This window comes from Corvus hawaiiensis, chromosome 5 (genome assembly GCF_020740725.1).
Source record: "Corvus hawaiiensis isolate bCorHaw1 chromosome 5, bCorHaw1.pri.cur, whole genome shotgun sequence".
Classification (NCBI taxonomy): Eukaryota; Metazoa; Chordata; class Aves; order Passeriformes; family Corvidae; genus Corvus; species Corvus hawaiiensis.
In genome coordinates, this window is record NC_063217.1 from 43,339,665 (window position 1) to 43,358,505 (window position 18,841).

At 41.0% G+C, this 18,841-nt stretch overlaps 1 long non-coding RNA gene across 1 annotated transcript in view; it reads left to right on the forward strand.

Moving 5' to 3' along the window:
* LOC125326748 overlaps positions 1-18,841 on the forward strand; it is a 120,810-nt gene that overhangs the window by 82,740 nt on the left and 19,229 nt on the right. The window contains exons 2-3 of the long non-coding RNA XR_007203976.1: positions 6,210-6,289; positions 17,924-18,032. This is a non-coding gene — a long non-coding RNA (uncharacterized LOC125326748). The remainder of the gene's footprint in view (positions 1-6,209; positions 6,290-17,923; positions 18,033-18,841) is intronic.

Sequence of the window (18,841 nt, forward strand, 5' to 3'; positions counted from 1 at the left end):
GGCAGCTGTGAACTTAGGCTGGGATGTTACAATTCAGTGCAGAGCTCTTTCTATAAATATCGAATTCTGCAAGATGAAGACAAAGGAGAAAAGCCAAGGCCAGTAGGAAGGAAGCAATAAACCCCATAATTGTCTATATACACATGCCGAGTGTATAGGAAATGAGCTCGAAGTGACATTACAGGAAGGAAATTATGACTTAGCTGGTAATGTAGAATTGTAATGAGATAAATCAGAGACCTGAAATTTTAATATTGATGGATGCAATCTGTGCAGAAAGGAAAGGAGAAAAAAATGAGAAAAGGTTGCACTGTACATCAAAATCTTGTGTGCAAGCTGCACAGCATAGGTGGATAATGAAAGAAATGGTAATGGTGATTTTTATGAGTCAAGAGGAGAAATCAGAGACAATATAAAAAGAAACATACAGATAGCTCCAGATATAGATCACTGACTTGGAATTAAGAGGCTGATAAACTGTGTCTGAAAAAAGATATCAAAGCTGATGGTGTTGCAGAAAAATGAGTATGATGGAATCATTGTCCCTATAATGGCATCTGTTATCCATACAAAGAAGAATGTTTACCAGTGCACTATGGAAAAAGATTCCCATTTTTAAAAAGTCACCGAGAAATACATTTTTACTGAATGCAACCTTGTCCAGTAAGGAAAACATCCTTGAAGTAGTAATTCAGGAACCACTAATGTTCATTTGTGCTGGTCCCAAGATAAGGATACCAGTAATCTTCATGATCTGTGAAGGTGATACCTTCTTAATGTTCCTGTACCCACAGGATAATCTAGAGCTAGGTTCCTTTCTTCTTTAAACTTGGTGGTTCTTAAAATCAAATACCACTGAAAATTAAGACAATTAAGGCTCGATTCACTAGATGTATGCTGAATCCTATGGTTTGCACAGGAATACTTCTATACGATTTTGTGTTTTTCCAGGTTTAGAAAAGAACTATTTTTAACATGCCTTTTGAAGGTATTCTACTTCTCATGGGCTGAGTATAAATGTAGAGCAAGAGCTATGATATAATGAAAGGTTGGAATTCTTGGCTGAAGAAAGATGTGTTTTCCTTGCTCTGCTGAAAATCTAATATCAAAACCACGCAGGGGAACAGAGCTAGAAGCCCACGTTGCCTTCTCTCAGTTCAATCCATTAGGCTTTTACTGTGATCAGTGTCTGTATAATTATTCTGAACCCTGACAGCCTTTTGAAGAAGACAAAAAATCTGAGACCAAGTTCAGGCACTTTCAAGATTTTGTGTCAGCTTTTCAGTCTCTGAAGATCCGGATTTTGCTAGTGCTGGCTTTTAAATAGGAAGCAAAGATTTCAGGCATAAGTATTTTTATACTGCAAAGAATAAGAAATCAGTTGTTCATTTGTCAAAGAGTATCTATATTGACTCACTCTGATTATGATTATTGTGATAGTTTTTGCTTCTACATTAGTGGTTTTAAAGAGTAAGAAGATTGTTGTGAAAGAAGGTAAGAAAATAATTTGTGGAATACAACAAGAGAACCTTAGAGAAAAGAATACAGTAGTAACTGGGCTTTTTGAGTAATGAAGGGAAATATTAATTGAATACATTATTGATTAACTGTAGAAATTATTTCCAACTTGTGAATACTCTTAATCACTTGGCTACATTTTATGGAAGAATAAGGGAATCTTCTCAAGAAAAACAGAAAAAAGAATACTAAAAAAGAAGGGAAACAAGAAAAGAAACATAGAGGCCAAGTTCTCATTATTGTAAATCTGGTTTAACTTATTAAGATGGCTTCATAGATGCTTTGCATCAGCCGAACAGCACGAAGTAGCTAAAAGCACAAGTAGATCTAGCCCTCCTTCTGGAAAACAGTGGTGTCTTAAGACCAGAGATTAATGCTAAAATTTATAAATGCACAAATAGATGTTATGAGGGAAATTTCAAGAACACCAAAATAAAAATAATCTTAGATAATCAAAGGAAAAAAAGAAAACAAATAAACAAAAAGTTGAAAATTAAAGAGAAGGTAGAAGAAATCATTAAGGCTAATGCACAGTACTACAGAACTGTATGTGTTTATCAAAAAAAAAGTTCTTCAGCCAAGATTTTGTGAAATAGTCAACTTAAATCTAGAGGTATCAAAACAATGAAGAATGCTTTCATTTGAATAGTTACAGTCTCAAGTCAATCACCTTCAGCTACATTTCTGTCTCATTTTTCTATATGATCAAAACTATTTGCTACATGAAACTACTTTTGGAAAAGAAATACAAAAGCAATTCTTCAGTTGCAACTTGAGGTGTTTCAGGGCACCAGATTTTGTTTTTGAAGGACAACATACTGACACCAGAGGGGTTGGTGGGCTTGCTGGAGAAAAGAACTGAGGTGGTATCAGGAATCCTGTCTGATCTCTTGCAGCCAAACCAAATTATTTGGGCTTATTTGTCATTTGGGCTTATTTGTCATTAACCCATAGATGAATGACTGGTGTAAATCTAAGTAACACATTTCAGCAGCTAGGGAAAAGCACAAATAGACTTATGGCTATTCTGAGCTATGATAAATTGGCTTCATTCACTTCATTAATAATTTCTGTCAAATTCCTCTATTTGAACCATGTAGTTTAATAAAGAAAACTTTGTTCTATTTAAGATTTGTATCAGAAGTTCAGGTATGAGATTCCTTCCTGTATTTTTCTGACATCATCACGTGGTTGATGTTAATTTTTGTCCAGTTAAAGAGGGGACTCTTCTATTTTTATGGTAGAACAGATCTAAAAATGCCTGATCTACTCCATAGAGCTCCACTGCAGTGAGCGCCTTATAAGTGCCCACCAAAGAATAATGCCAGTCACAACAGTTTACAGTTTAAATGGTGAAGACAGAGAACAAGTGAAAAATGGCATTACTAAGAGCTGAGATGAAGAGCTAGGGATGAAACAGAAACTCCCTGATTCCTCAGCCAATGTCTCTCCCCTAGATCATACCACTACTTTCATGAGATTACTTTGGAGCTTTACACTGAGTACTAATGACCCAGAATATCAAGCCCTTTTTATTTAATGTTTCCTCAGCTTAAAATAAGATCTATATGTTCCTGCACAAGCACAGAATGGCTGGTCTAGGAAACAGTATTTTGCCAGGGTGAACACAACACTATTTCTAGTTTGTATGTGTCATACAGTAAGATTCTGTTACTGCATCTTTTGGTGATTTTTATAACTTATAAATAGTGTTTTCTTATCATGCCAGTAAATAAAAAATAACCTGCCCCAGGAAGGTTCAGTTCCAATCACTCCAGCATAATAACACTATAAACTTTTATTCCAAGACAAAACATGATACAGCTTCTATCTACCTTCTGCAGAGTACTTGCAAAGACAAGACAAAAGTAATAATTATTATAACCGTCTTTTTATGTGGATGTGCAGGAACATAGTGAACTGCCAGGGTGAATTTATGGTGGAGTAAAGGATAAAACATTAGCTCTGCATCAACTCCAAAACAAGTTGTGCCTGAGAGGCAGCCGTTCACTTTTGGTGTTTCTGATTTTAAGCATAAATTACTGGTGCAGACACCATAGTTATAAGAAAATTACACTCCCCTGCACTGTGGATTAATGACTTTCAGAAAGTTAAAATGAAGTCAGGCACTCTTGGAACTGAAGATATAAAAGGTCATGAGGCTTGGAGGATGTGCTTGCTCTCTTCAGAGTTGTACAAGAAGTGATTGATAATAATTTCAGATAATAAATAATGATTAGGAACAAAAAGAAAATAAAAAGATCTGCAGCATTGTGTTGTGCAATATGTAGGCCAGGTCATTACATCGCAGCTGGCATACTTGCAAGACTATGAATAAAACCAAGACCAGTAAATCACAGGCTCAGGCTTTTTTCTAGCTTAGATTTGGTTCATTTTTTGTTTTGGTTTTGGTTTTTTGTTTTGCTGGTTTGTTTTTTTTTTTTTTTTCAATTGTTTGCTTGCTTGCTTGCTTGTTTGACAATGGAATTATGTAAAGATCATCTGTCAAAATATATTGGGGGGAGTGTCTCACTCTGCAAGATGCTAGAAGTCTTTTTTAATATAGGGACTGTGAAAATACTGGGTCCTTAAGCAAGACACGCCTAGGAAGAGATTAAACCATGGAATGCATTATTACTGGGAGATAGAGGGCAAAATGTGTCTGTTTCTGCCAATGCACTGCATTTCAAACCTAAATACTATATGCTTAGTACTGAAGTAGAGTTTAAACTGAAACAGAAAAGCGATGTTTTCTCTGATTGCCACCCTGAAAGTCACATTTGTAAGGAGGTTTTAATGTAGGTTCATAGAAAAATGCAATAATTGGTTCTTTGTGTAATCACAAAGGCCTAATCCTATACTCATTAAAGTAATTGATAAAACTCTCATTGACGTCAGTGGTGTGGGATTGAGCCCTAATACAGCACACTGGCTTTTAGACATATGTGTCACATGTGAGAGTTAATAAATGAAAGGCACAGAGACACAGACAGACACTACTTGGAAGAACATCTTTTCAAAGACTGAATACTGTGTCCTTATCTCACAGACACACACAGACAGTGAAATGGCTGATCCAACCCAATATTCCTCCTGCTCCAGGATAATGGCAATGTTTTTAGTGAGGGGAAAGGAATGCTTCTAGACGTGCTTTAGCCTAACAAGGAGAAAACACACATTTCCAAAATTGTGAAAAAGAAAATGAGAACGTACAATAATTTTACCCACCACACAACAGAGGTGTTCTTGAAGAATCACACAAATTAATCACAGTATTGACTAAGCAATCTCCAACTTCATTTCTTGGAAAAGCAATTCTACATGCACAAAGGAAAAGCTGAATAAGGGTTTAGTGATTTAGGACCAAGTGACACGCTGAGCTTAGTAACTGTATCTTACACAAGGTAATACTTTTGTGCCCAAAATACTTCTCCCAGGTCAGTAACTGCAGACTAGATGCTTTTTCCAGTGTAAACAAATGAAAGAGCCTGGACTCTTCATCTTCTCCAGCTGAATTAAATCCCCCAATTCCATAGTAGGCCAAATCTTGGCCTTAGGTAAAGTAACAGAATTGAAATTAATTTATGTTGATATTGTGTTTAGATTTGAATGGTGACAACTAAAGCAGGGGACCCTCAAAACTCTGACTTCTGTTGTCAATATTAATCACGTTTGTTATAATAATGCCTAAAACTAACCAAAAATCAAGTTCCATCGTACTGACACTTTACAGAAACGTTCTTTATTCCACTTTTTTGGAATGTTTGTATTGCCATGTTTGTATTCTCAACAATTTATAAAAACTAGTGTTGCAACTCTCTTTTATTTCCCATACTCTTTGAATAGCAAACTAGCCTCATAACCAGTCATGAAATGCCTCCTTTCTCTCACTTTCATTCATAAAATCCACAAAATTCCACAATCAAATGCTCCTGCAGGATTACACCCTCACAAAACCAGATGAGGAATTCAGAATCCTACTGACCCAGAATTAAACATGCAAGGAGGTTCACATCTGGGGATTTAAATCCAAACTCCTTTCCATAGAAATTCAAAGAGGATCAGATCGGAGGTTCTGGTTTTGCACCATTTCTAATCCTAATAATTTTAACTTAATCCAAACCTTAGCTACAGAACTGTACCATTTTAATCAGGACACTACTGACAAATTTGAAAGTGAAAATAGGAAGCTGAGAGTGACATTTGCAGCTACTGCCATCCATTAGTAACACATTTTCTATCAAGTAGGCATTTAAAGAACTTCATTTTTCTCTCAGTCTGTTTCTGCACTATTGTGACTACTAATTTCAGTGGAGTTATCCCTAACTCACCCCCATATAAGTGGAAAAAGGTTCCATCTTCAAAACAAGAACAACATGGCCTTATGTAGGCAGCATTAATTTTCATTTGCTCTCTGTTCTTTGAAAAAAAAGGTACTTTTATTTCTTCCCAAGCTTTATCTTAAAGTAATTATTTGCCCAAGTCATCCTCAATGAGGAGTGGGTTTTTGGTTACTGAGTACATTTTCTGGTTTATATTTACCATCATAAAGCATGCTGGTTTTGTTGAACATTTTTTACTAGGAAATGAAATGGGATTACCATCAGAACTTTTAGACATTGCGTTGATTCAGTTTGAAATTGAGCACATTTTCAAGTTCCCTAAATAAAGCTTCTTTTATCCACAAACAGGTCAAATGTGACTCTGCAGCCAGCCACAGCACATGGGCAATTAGAAGTGCCACATCAATTCTTGAGGCCATCCAACTCAGGTAAGTGGATTTACAGCTGGGGTGCCTGGGTCAGTCTGCTGTGAGAGCAGGCTACAAACCTCCACAGCTTGTGGACAGAGAGGTAGAAAAGGTCAAGATGTTTGTCATATCAACATCAACACATACATTTAAAAACCATATCACATCAACAGATACATTTAAAAACAGCAATTTAAACCCAGGCACAAACCAGTAACTTTTCAGTTCAACATGAGCTTACAGCTTAGTTCTGCTATACCTGGGAAGAAAGGCGTTCTCTGACTTTGTATCTAGATAAAACCTCCAGGTTTGCCTGACAGCAACATAATTGGGAACTTTTCCCATACCAAGCAGGAAACTCACATTTTGTTTTGCTAAGATGCAAACTGATTTCCTTGACAGGAATTCAAGCTTTCTATGTTTAAAACATTGCTGTTATCAGCACAAAGGCTTGGTGCCCTCACAGTGCCAATGTGCTCTAGGTGCCTCCTGGCAACAGTGAGTTACCCTCATGGGCAAGCACTGTCTTCGATGTGTGCCAGAAGGGGTTGCTTGGTCTTTCCACAGCTCCCATGTAAAGGTGAGATCCCTTTTTTGACCAATCTTCTGATCCCAGAAAACTATTTGCCATTAACCCTTATGAGAAAGAAGTTGTCTTACGTACAAGAGAGATGAGACAACCCAATCATAGAATCATTGAGCCTGGAGAAGACCTCCAAGGCCATTGATTACAACTATTAATCTAACACTGCCAGGTCCACCATGAAAACATCTCCCTAAGCACCATACTTACATGTCTTTTGAATGCTTCCAGGGAATGGGAATCCTACCACTTCCCTGTGCATCCTCTTTCAATGCTGGACTACCCTTTTGGGGAGGAAACTTTTCATAATATCCAACATAAACCCCTCTGGTGCAATGTCCTCTCATTCTGTCTTGTTTTTACTTGGGAGAAGAGGCTGAGCTCCACCTGGCTACAATCTCCTTTCAAGTAGTTGTAGGGAGTGATAAGGTCTCCCCTGAGCTTCCTTTGCTTCAGGATAGACAGCTCCCTCAGCTGCTTCTCATCAGATTTGTGCTCCAGACTCTTCCCCAGCTCTGTTGCCCTTCTCTGAACACGCTCCAGCACTGCAGTGTCTTTCTTGTAGTGAGGGGCCAGAACTGGACACAGCACCAGAGATGTGGCCTCACCAGTGCCGAGTACAGGGGGACAATCCCTGCCCTGGTCCTGCTGGCCACACCATTGCTGATGCAGGCCAGGATGCCGTTGGCTTTCTTGGCCACCTGGGCACACACTGGCTCACGTTCAGCCAGGTACAAGGTCAGGATTGTCACAGGATTCCTGTAGGTATAGTGAGAGCTTAGCGCTAGAGGGCCAGCGGCAGGGCTTTCGCTTGGAGGGGAAATGAGAAATTGCGATTCGGCGCTGCGCGTATGTTTGTGTGCCCGACCCGGCGGCTCCTCAGCCTCTCCCTGCTGAGGGCTCCCCGGGCAGGCCCCGCCGCTCTCCCGGCCAAGGCCGCTAGAGGCCGCACCGGTCCGGCCAGGCCTGCGCCGCCCTCGCTCTCGGCGCTCGTGCCCCGGCTCCCGGCGCTCATCCCTCGCTCCCGGCGCTCATCCCCCTGCTCCCGGCGCTCCTCACTCCACCCCGAGCAGCTCCGGCGGCCGTGAACGCCCCCGCGGGCGGGCCGGGGGGGGGCCGGGGGCGCTGCCGATGGTAGGGGGAAGGCGGTGGGAGAGGCGGGGGCGGCGCGTCTCCGGCATCCGCACGGCGCTCCCGCGGGCGGGGTCGTCTCCCGGGGCGCCTCATCTCTGCTCCTGCCGGCGGCGCCGCGGGGAGCGCTCATCCTCTGCCGCAGTGCCCCTGCAGCCCGCCGAAGCCATCTTCTCCCGGGCGCTCCATTCGGCATTCCCGGGCTGTGCCTGGGAGCGGGGCCCCCTGCGCTCACAGCCTGGAGCAGGAGGCGGCGGCAGGTGACACTGGAGCTCTCCCCGGAGATGCTGCTGATCCGAGCGCTCCGCGGCCACTGGCGGGCCTCGGTGCCACATCCCGCCCAGGCTCCGCGCTGGGGCGCCGGGAGCGCCTGGCTCTGAGGCACGGGCATCCTTCTCGTGGGCTGTGCTGTGCTTGCTCACTTCGCGAGCTTGGGAATGTCCGGGTGTAGTGACAAGGCTGGAGCGATGCCGCTCAGTTTCCTCGTTCTCAGCCCCAGCGCATCGCTCTGCCCCGCGATCAAGCGTCACCCCTCTGCATCTGGGCAGAGAGCGAAGGTGACAAAAAACTAAGGCATCCTTTTAGGACAATGTTTGACCAGCAAAATATCCACTATAGATGCATGATGGGATTTTTCAGACAGGCTCAGGTGCTTTTGAAAATGCTGTGACTTCTGTTTCTCTTGTTTAGGTTGTACAAACCCTTCATACACTGCCTCCAAACAGGAAAGCCAGGAGCTGTTCTAAATGACAGTAACACATCTCATCCATCCATCCATCTACCTATTCATCCAACCAACCAGTAGAATGCCTCTGCTCACAGAAAAGTTTCAGTGCCAGCAGCTGTAGCTTGGGTTTTCCCAGGGTAGTTATTCCTAACAATACCACTGGACTTGGCCAGCTGGACGTCAGGCCCAGCCAAACAGCTTCAGTGTGGTTTGCGGTCTGGATTAGGTCGCTTGTGACAAGCCCAAGCTGATGTCATGGAGTATACTAAGAAGCTTTCAAATAATTAAGGCCAGGTGTTTTTCAACACTATGTATTTGCTCAGAATTTTAATGTCTGTTCCTCTGCAGCTTGGAATAATAGTTTAAATCTTTCTCACCTTTTCCCATATGAGCAGGGGTGGCTTTTAACTAGAGAAGAGTGGTGATTGGGTAATGGTTTGGGTACAATTTCAGAAAAATATGGGCACAAAAGAGTTAGAGACAGCAAAAGGAGGTATTCTGCCTAATGCCCTCAGCTACCATTAAGAAACATGAAAATCTAATTGTACTGAATGGAAACGTACATCTTCATCACTGATTATGACACGGAAGAAAATTACTATATGATTGGCATCATAATGGCCAATGTTGAAATGTGATGACACGCCAATATGATGTACATCTCCATTAGGAATGATAAATCAAAGGTTATTCATTTGTGCTTGATTTATGCCGGGGAAATGCTACCAAGGGAAATCTTGATTTAAATCTCTCAAGTCATAAAAAAAAAAGCCGGGAGTGCCCTCTTCTGGCAACAGATGACAACTGTCGGCCCTGCAGTTCTCCCTGTTGCTTTTTATTTCTGAATATAATTTAAATTTTCGATCTTTCATTGTCCCTTTTATCACCACCATGGTTTGTGATATTTTCAGTAATATAATTCATAGTCCTTTCTTGTATTTTATCCTCTGTTTCAGAAGTATACTGGATAACATTTAATCCTGTGAAATCTCCCTTCTCACAACCAGAGGCCTTAATCTTGCTGGTAATCTTATTCCAGGAATACAGCAGGAAACTGCACAGGGTGTGTGCAGTTTGTTACTGAGCATGGAGCAAAGGAGTCTTATTTTTTCTGAGTTAGATGAGAGACACAATCTCATGGGCATATTGAACAGGATCTAGACCACACGAGAAAATAATTATTGATGGGACTGAAATGATTTGCTGAATTGTTGGCTTATCCTAGGCATCTACTCTGTAGTTGCCTGGATTTAATAGCTGCAGAGAAAAGAGTGGAACAGGAGATGAGAAGGAGGAAATGCCTCAACTTTGTGCTTGCTACCATTTCCTGCACTTGTTGAGCTTGTGCATGGCATGCCACGCTGTCTGTCACTCACAGCTGTGTGGGAGCATCGGCTCTGACCTCTCTTACATATAGGTAAAGCCTTTCAGCTGCTTGTACCACCCCACCTCCAATTCCTAAATCTTCTAGCTTTTAAGATGCATCTTTCTCACTCTTCATGCAGTTAAAATTCTTGCTTACGTTCACATTATTTAACAGCTGAGTTGCTGCAACTTCCTTTTCTCTGGCCTTGACACGTGTGGGCTTGCCTTTGCCCTAATCATACTGCATGTGGCTGCTCTTGCTTCAAAAATCATTTCCCTGGCCTGTCTCTTTGAACATGTCACTTCTCTCTTGGCATCACTGTGCTACCTCCCCCCCTGCCCCCCATCTCACATCAACATAAGCTGCCTGTCCTCATTTCCAAGGTCCCCTGGGACCCTACCTATCATCTCTTATTGTCAGGAAGCAGGAGCAGGGAACAGAGCAGCTACAATAACTGCCCTGCCTGAGCAGACTTCCAGCTCTGCCGCACTTGGTCCTTACATTCCTTTTTGGAGGAGGATGTGGGTGAATATTACTGGTCAGGAGCAAAAAACGGGGTGACTATTAAAGGGAGTCAGGAATGAAGACAACTCTGATGTTTAAGTGCTCTTAAAACCTTAAAATGGTTCATCACCTTTTGTTCAGAGTTACCATCCTGTGTTCATCTCCAAGCAAACACATTCTCATTTTCTTCTCTTTTTGCCCTTTCTCATTTGCCCTTTCTTCTCGTGGTATGTCACACTTGGAAGGTACCCTACATAAACACTCTCAGATTTATGCTGGTAGCTCTCTAGAATCTCCTTAAAGCTCTCCTTTGCCATGAGGTCTCCAAAAGATTTGACAGCCCTTAGACTGGTAATATTGCTGTCACTGAGCATTCATTTCCTTTATTCTCCCTCTGTCTGTTTGTATCCATCTGTGGTCTCTTGTCCTCTGTTTAGTTTGTAACCGCTTTGGGACAGCGCCATCATTTTGGTCGATGTTTACACAGTGCTGTAGAAAATATTTGTTGTTGGGGTTCCTGTGTGGTCTAATAGTACAGAAAATAAATAAAACCAGTAACAGCCTGTGGCAGGTGCTCTCTTCTTGCATAGCCCTCATTGATTTCAGGGTGTGGGCTGAGCAAATTGCATGAATGTGGCTTGAGTCTTGTGGGTAACTGAGCAAAGGACAGAAACAGAAGAACAGTGCTGTGTGTTCCAGTCTAAATGTTGGCCAAAATGCCTCTAATCAAATTCTTCAGCCTCCCCCACTTCTTTTCTTTTTTTTTTTTTTTTTCATAGGCCAATGTAGAGCAGAACCAGGAACAACCATTTAGCTTTTGTTTCTTTCTGAAAAATAAAGCAGAAGGGCTATAAACAGCAGGAGGAAGAAAAAAATCCAGACATTTAAAGATCCTTAGACCTCACCTTTTGCCCTTTTTAGTTGGTATAAAACTACTTTAAAACCCTAATCCTCAGCTATTTTCATAAGCAGTAGTAAACTGTCTTTGCCTGAGTTTCCTAATCTTTAAATTGAGTATCTCTTGCTTTAACTAACATAGGGGCCATAACCCTATTTTTGTAAGTCTTCTGATGATTGACAGGGAGATGTCATGAATTGTTATTATTCTATGATAACTTGAGTTTGGTTTTATTAGAAAAATATAATAAAATACTATTTGATTCTATTGCCTGCTCTGACCAACCTCCAGAAATGCCCAGGGCTTGCTAGAGAGGGCAGGGGATATGGCTGTATTGCAAAACGTTAAAAAACAATTCTCTATGGCTCTGAACTGCAAAGCTATCCATAGAGAGCTCTCTTTAGGTCGATACAACTCATAAAGTGAGCAATCTTTGGGATCAGATCTGAATCCAAATGGCACAAAAGTGAGTTAAAGTACCTTCTCAATGCCAGTACAACACAGAACCCCAGTCTGTGTGCTTTACAATACCAGCCAAGAGCAGACAAAAAAGAATTACTTTGTGTAATAAATCAGAGTTCAGTGTTAATTTTGTATCAAAGTATAGGATAAAAAGGACAAGTATTGAGTGGGATGTAAAGGAACTGTATGAAACCCATAGAAGGCTGAACTTTTAGTCTGAGCTGTGCTTTGGGTGGTTGTAGAGCCCAATGTTTAGTGTCTCTTAATCTGGAAGTTCCCCATACACTTTCAGGGTACTGATTGAGAAAATTAAGATATTCTGTTGTAGACAAAAAGAGCCCCAAAAGAAGACCACAGGAAACAGCCATTGATGAGCATAAGAGAAGCCAGGCTGTGTAATGGGACATATCACATGATGCAGTAGACAGCTGTAACACAAGATGCTGGATTGTAAAGTCATGCTTATCCTCAGTGGGAATGCTTTGCTTATTGGCACTGATCCCTGCAGAGCCAGCAGTCCAAGGAAGGTGTCATACTGAGAAACAGAACCCAAATTATTAAAGACCTTAAAGCAATGCAGCTTCTGTCATCTACTCTGAACTAAGGCTTAGGAGGATCATTAGGTTTGTGATCTGATTGCCAGAGTATGATCAAAAGTTACATGCCTGAAAGAATATAAATGCATGAGAAAAAAGAAATTAGAGAAAAAAATATTTCTGTGAGATCTTAAGTGCAAAATTTAGATACAGACTTGGATGAAGAACATTCAGCTTCCTTTAAGTAGGTCTTTTAAATTCTTTTTGTCCCATGCCCATCTTTCCTCAGCTTTAAGCTGATCCTGGTGTCTGCAAGCTGTCCATTTTTTGTCCTTATTACTGTCACTTACAGACAGACTTAGTCAGGACTTGACAATTAAACAGTAATATGGCATTTCTGTTGATGTCATGGGGACCATCCTACAGAGGCATTCAGTTTGGGAAGCATGAAATTATTTTTTTTATGGCCTGAATGATTTTTTTGGGACGTATTTTTTTGTGTTGGTTGGAGCTTGGTTTTTCTTCAATATCTAGTAAAACTATTCTAGAAGTAGAAGGAAACACAATAGGTGAAAAGCAAGGCAGTTAATGAGACTGAACAGGCATAAGAACACAGCAGTTAGATGGTATGCTATGGGCCAAAGTGAAAGCATTTATTTATTGTCTCAATCAAATGACAACATAAGGTTCTTCTTTCCCCCCTTGCATTATTAGTCTTATAACATGGAAAACATTTCCTTTCCCTGTGGAACTCCTCCAAGTCAATCCACGACAGTAAGGAAACCCAACCTTTAATACTTTGTTATAAATAAAACATCAGGAATAAAGATATACAACAACACATTATGACAGATATTACCAAAAAGCATGCACAGATCTGTTCAATAATGTCTCTTTGGAAAATTCCTCTCCTGATGTTTCTAAGCACTTAGGAATTTAATATCTGAGCACCTCACAATCACTAATGGATTTTAGTCTCCCTTCACTCCAAAGGCAGAAAAGTACATTGGCCTTTTACAGTTTAAGAAGTGAATAGTCAGGGACTTGCCTGAGGTCATATGTAATACTTCTGCTGGCAGTGGGGCTTGAGTCAGGTTTTCTGTGTCGTGGTCCAGTACCTTGAGCCATCTTTTCACCCACTAACAGATCTGCATCACAGCATTTAGGAAAGGGCTGTGTGATGCATAATGCTCTTTGGCCTTTTTTAATATTCCAGGTCCTTCTAGTCCTGACTAATTATCCGAAAGAGTTTGTTATTAGCTTAGCCTTTGAAAGAAGCTGCTCTCCAGTGTGGTATACATTTGCCCTGACCTTAGGGGTTGTACACAGCCCTACAACAACTTCTGTATTTGTAGCCCACTTCCCAAAGGAAATTGTCCTGGCATGGTTTGGGACTGAGATTTGCAATGTGTTTAAAAAGCACTTTGCTGCATATGGCTTAGTTGGGAAAATTCTACACAGGCAAAGTGATAAAGAAACAATCAAATGAAAAAACTTCCCTCCGGCCAAGATCTAAAAGGGTGGATGGCGCCCAATCGATTCTCCCCCCATATTTAAGTTCTCTAACCCCTACCTACGGGAGCACTTAAGCACTTCAGCCTTAAATGCATGAGCAATCACGTTGCCTCAGGGTGGGGGGTTGGGGAGAATATTCATCTGCTTTCCTAGGTCAGGACCTTGACCTGGAGACTGTGGATGTTTGATTCTTTTGAAAACCAGGGCATTTCTTTAGCACATTACATGGATTTGGGAGTCTAATTTTAGGCAGTTGTAATTTTAAAATCCAAGCTTAAACACACTCCCCATAGGAACACAGGATCCCTGTTTTTGGGGCAGAATCCTCCCACCAGGGATGATTTCTTAAAACCACTGGCCAGCAAAGAAAGAAACAAACCCAACCAACCCTCCTAGCAATACCCTCCCCCTGCAAGCCTTTCCTATCCCCAAGGTTAGTTTGGGATCCTGGGTACATTTTGAATGGCTGTTGATACAAAGTCGTGCTCTTTTCATTTTCATGTCACTTATTTAAAGAGGAGTCTTGAAGCTGTTGTTTACTGCAGCAATGCTTAGGAGGGAAAAGAATAGCGAGTGTATTTTCAAATGCCCTTAGCAGCTTTCTTTTTATTTTGCTCTCCAAGCCCCTGCTATTCAAGTTCCCTTCTCCTCAGAGCACTAACAGCTAGATTGTTCTGTGCAACCAGCTCCCATTAGCAAAAGGAGTCATGCACATCATTCCCATGAACTGCTTTAACAGCACAGTCTTATATGACGAGCTGTGCCTCAAAGACAGAGGAAGCTAGATAAATATTAGCCACACAGTGTTCTCATTTAAACTTGCATTTAAAATAGCATTTGGATTTTTAAAATGTATGCTTGTATTATTTGGTATCCGTCATCTTTGTCTTCCCAGTTTAAGAAATTAGATATGCCAGGGCATAACAAATCTACATGAGAAGCATGGGGTTTGCTGGTTTATGTTGGAGAAAAAAAAAGGGGGGTGGGGGCTGACATTTGGATTTACTGTCATACCTCAATAATCTACAAACCCTAATTTCTCATCAGTGAGTTTGTTTCCTTTGTTTGCATTAATTGCATTGAAATTTCTGTCAATTATTTAAACTCTGAGTAGTCACAACTCATTTATTGCTTTATATAGATAACATGAGATCTGACTGTGACTAAACTCATATATGGACAGACAGATTGATTTCTTTAGATTGTGGAGATTCCCTGGAAATCCTTCTCCCTCCTGGAAAAGAGGAGTTCAGTTTGATATGAATTAAAATATGCCTGTGACTAACTGTTATTTGGGAAGCATACTAATTTCACTGGTTGTATCAAAATCAAGCTCAAAAGTATAATTGGAAATGTATATACTCTCATTGCAGAGATTCCAACATGCTACACAGTATAAAAGAAACAGAAATATTATTTTGTTGGGTAGTGTGGGAGGAGAGAAAGACATATTTTCTCCTAATGTCAGACAATTAGTTTCTGATTTATATCTTAAAGCACACCAGTTGTTAAACCTTGCAGTTTCATCTTAGCTACCACAGCTGTGTTTGGCTTTACAGAAAACTCATAAAAATTTAAAATCATTTTCTAAGGCTCCTAGACTTCTTCTTTATTATCAATGACAGTGAATCCTGTGTCTAGATGTGGATTTTGCATTTTTTCAAAAAAGACCTCTTCTTTTGGTTGAGTTTCAGGGTTGGTTTTTGTTAAATCAGTGTACCTTTCATTCTTCATGGTTAACAACAGTGATTGGCAGTCACATGGATTTTTTCTGTAGCCATCAGTACCAGTGACTAGGAAAACAAGCAAATAGTCCCAACTGCATATTAAAAAGTAGAAATTGTGTATCTTAAATACTTCAATGCACTTTCAAAATGACCATGCAACCCTGCTCGAGTGAATGGATATAACTTAAAACACAGTTACCTTAAGGGTGGAATGCACCCCTGATAACTGAAATTCTCCGAGCTGTGGTTACCATTTACTCACAATTTTGGATAATGTAAAAAAGCTTCTGTTCCCAGGATTGTTGCATATTACCACCATTCATCAAAACATTGTAGTAGTTGTCTATTCTTTCCCACTTTATATTATTTTCATATTTTTTTATCTCTTGGAGACTGTGAGAATCTGCACAATAACAAACCAATGGGTTTATACATTGCAGTATGGACAAGAGAAAGCTTTCAAGTGCCCTGCTTCCAGGAGGCTTATTTAAACCATAACAAAATAATTAAAAATTGCTTGACCATACCTTTTTAATTGTCTCCCTGATAGAAGGGTTAATAGGAATTCTAATACCTGTGCAAAAAAAGACAGATAAAGAAAACAGTGTAACATAAAATAATTCAGATTGTCTCTGCGTAAATGAGGCAATAAATGCCTGCAACATGAAGCTCAGTCTGACTTCACAGCAGGGCTTGGTGCTTAATTGAAAGTCCTAACTAGACCCATTTATCAAAGAAATCACTCAGAGGGAAATTTAACTATCACAATTAATCTATATTTTTTAGAAAGTCCCAGCAAGGCACATTGAAAATTTCTTTGGAAAGAGTTTTACAATGCTATTGCTGAAAAAAGTCAAGTGCCAAACCTCTCATAGGTAAAAAAAAAAAAAAATGTGGGCAGGCACAGGGCACGTTTTGCGAGGAGCAACTTGTATTGCCACTTAGACACAGCTCAGAGTAATGAGCACTGTCACAGCAGGAGCTCAAATGGAAATATTTCTTCCTAAGTCACAAAATTGCTCCCTTTGCAAACTGGAGAGAACTTCTGGCTTCTTAAGAGAGCTGCCCCACAATGTGCCGGTGGACTTGGGGTCTTTGGCACAGTTTTGCTTGGCTCTTCAGGACCCCCAGCATCCTTCAGCTACCCCCATGAGTCCCTACTCACAGTTTGTCCCAGTGCAGGAGTGAGGAGCCAATGGCCCTTTTTGTTTCAAACACTTGTGTTGAGAGGAGATCTCTCCAGCAGACTTGCCCGTGCTTGCATCAATGTTGAGTGTCCTCCAGTGAGCAAAGTTTCATCCTGAAACCAGGGTATTTCCCCTGAGTAACTGGTGATATTCAACTCCCAGCTGGCATTGACTTAGCAGCTGTACAAATTGGAAAGAAAGGTGAATCTGAGCTCTGTTCTTGCACAGCTTCACCAAAATTTGGTGTTTCCCAAGAGGTTTACCATTGGTTGCTATGTAAAGACTCAGTAACATTTGACAGTTTAGTTCCATTTTCTTTCTTATTTTGAAAAGCAGCCCCTTGCTTTATGCAGAACCCTACCTCCATTTCCAAGCCTCCAGTGTAAGCCTGGTATGCTGCAGAAGGCTACTTCTGGGGCAGACAACAAGTAGAATTACATTTATGTGCATCACGTGGCACTTTAACGTGCCTGAATGAAGATGAAAAGAAAGCCCCAAGAAAGTATGCAAGTCTCTGTCATAAGATTCCCCCTCAGTCACTCAGTGAGCTGATAGATGGTAGTTTTTAAGGCTTCTAGACAGTAGTGTACACCACCTGATAGGCAGGAGTCTGCTTCTTCACGTTGAAGAAGAGCTGCAGAGCTCCAGCACCTGCATTGGAGGCAGGATGCAAGGAAGTGGTGTACTCACACTGGCTTCAGTGAAGGGCAGCAGCAGGTACTTCAAAGCACAGAGAGAATGAGGACAGAGATTTTCTCTCACTTTTGTGTGTCTTGCACAGCCCCCACCTACTCATGTTTCCCCAGGCTTAAAGGGGGCCCATAACTCACCCTAAGGTAGCATAATTTTCTCTTCCATTCTTCATAGTTAAAACACTAGCAAGTATGACCCATGTTAACATTTTTGTGCATGACTTTCCTCCTTTGTCTTCTGTGGGAAAAGTTTCAGCGTGGTCTCTTGATGTCACTGAAATTGTTTACTGCCCTTTTTTTTTTTTCTGTATTTCCTACATTATTCAGGTTATACTAATCACCAGAGGGGAAGGCAACAACTCCAGAGCAAACTGAATTGACGTTTAATTGGACATCCTGTGAAATAAACATTGTGACTTGTGGATAAGATTAAAATGTGAGTCACAAGTCTGGTGAGTTTTCAACTGTCAGGGAATGCAGTGAAGGAATGAGGCAAGAACAGCAAAGAGAGAGCAGCTAGAAGCAATGCTCAGTAGAACAGCAACTGCTGGACTTGCATACTTGTTTTCACTAGGCTTAGACTAAAGGTCCAGTGGACAAAATTGGAGAAAACAACTGATAGTTCTTTATTTAAGAATTATTACATTTTCAAACAGATTTTCATTTATATTGATTTGCCTGTACTGAACCCATCTGTGAGTGCCCTCTGGCAGTAAACCACTGTCCAGCTCAGCTAAATTCTTGGATATTAAAGATGAGTACTTAGAAGTGCTTCTGGAGAAGAAACCTTCAACAACAGGTTTGGCATCTTTTATGTACTCCATTTTTATGTTTGATACTTTGCAATACTTCTGGTGAGTGAATTTGCTGGAAGAAACAATTTGAAAACTACATTGTAGTATATTTGTTAAAATATGAGTTCCAAATCATCGAATCACTGAATGGGTCAGGTTGAAAGGGTCCACAGTGGCTTATCTGGTCCAACTTCCCTCCTCAAGCAGGGTCATCCTAGAGCACATGGCACGGGATTGCATCCAGATGGTTCTTGAATATCTCCAGTGAGGGAGACTCCACAGCCACTCTGGGCAACCTGTTCCAGTGCTTGGCCACTTGCACAGTAAAGTTCTTCCTCATGTTCAGGTGGAACTTTCTGTGCATCAGTTTCTGCCTGTTCCCTCATGTCCTAGTGCTTGGCACCACTGAGCAGAGCGTGGTTCCGTCCTCTTTGCACCCTCCCTTCAAAGG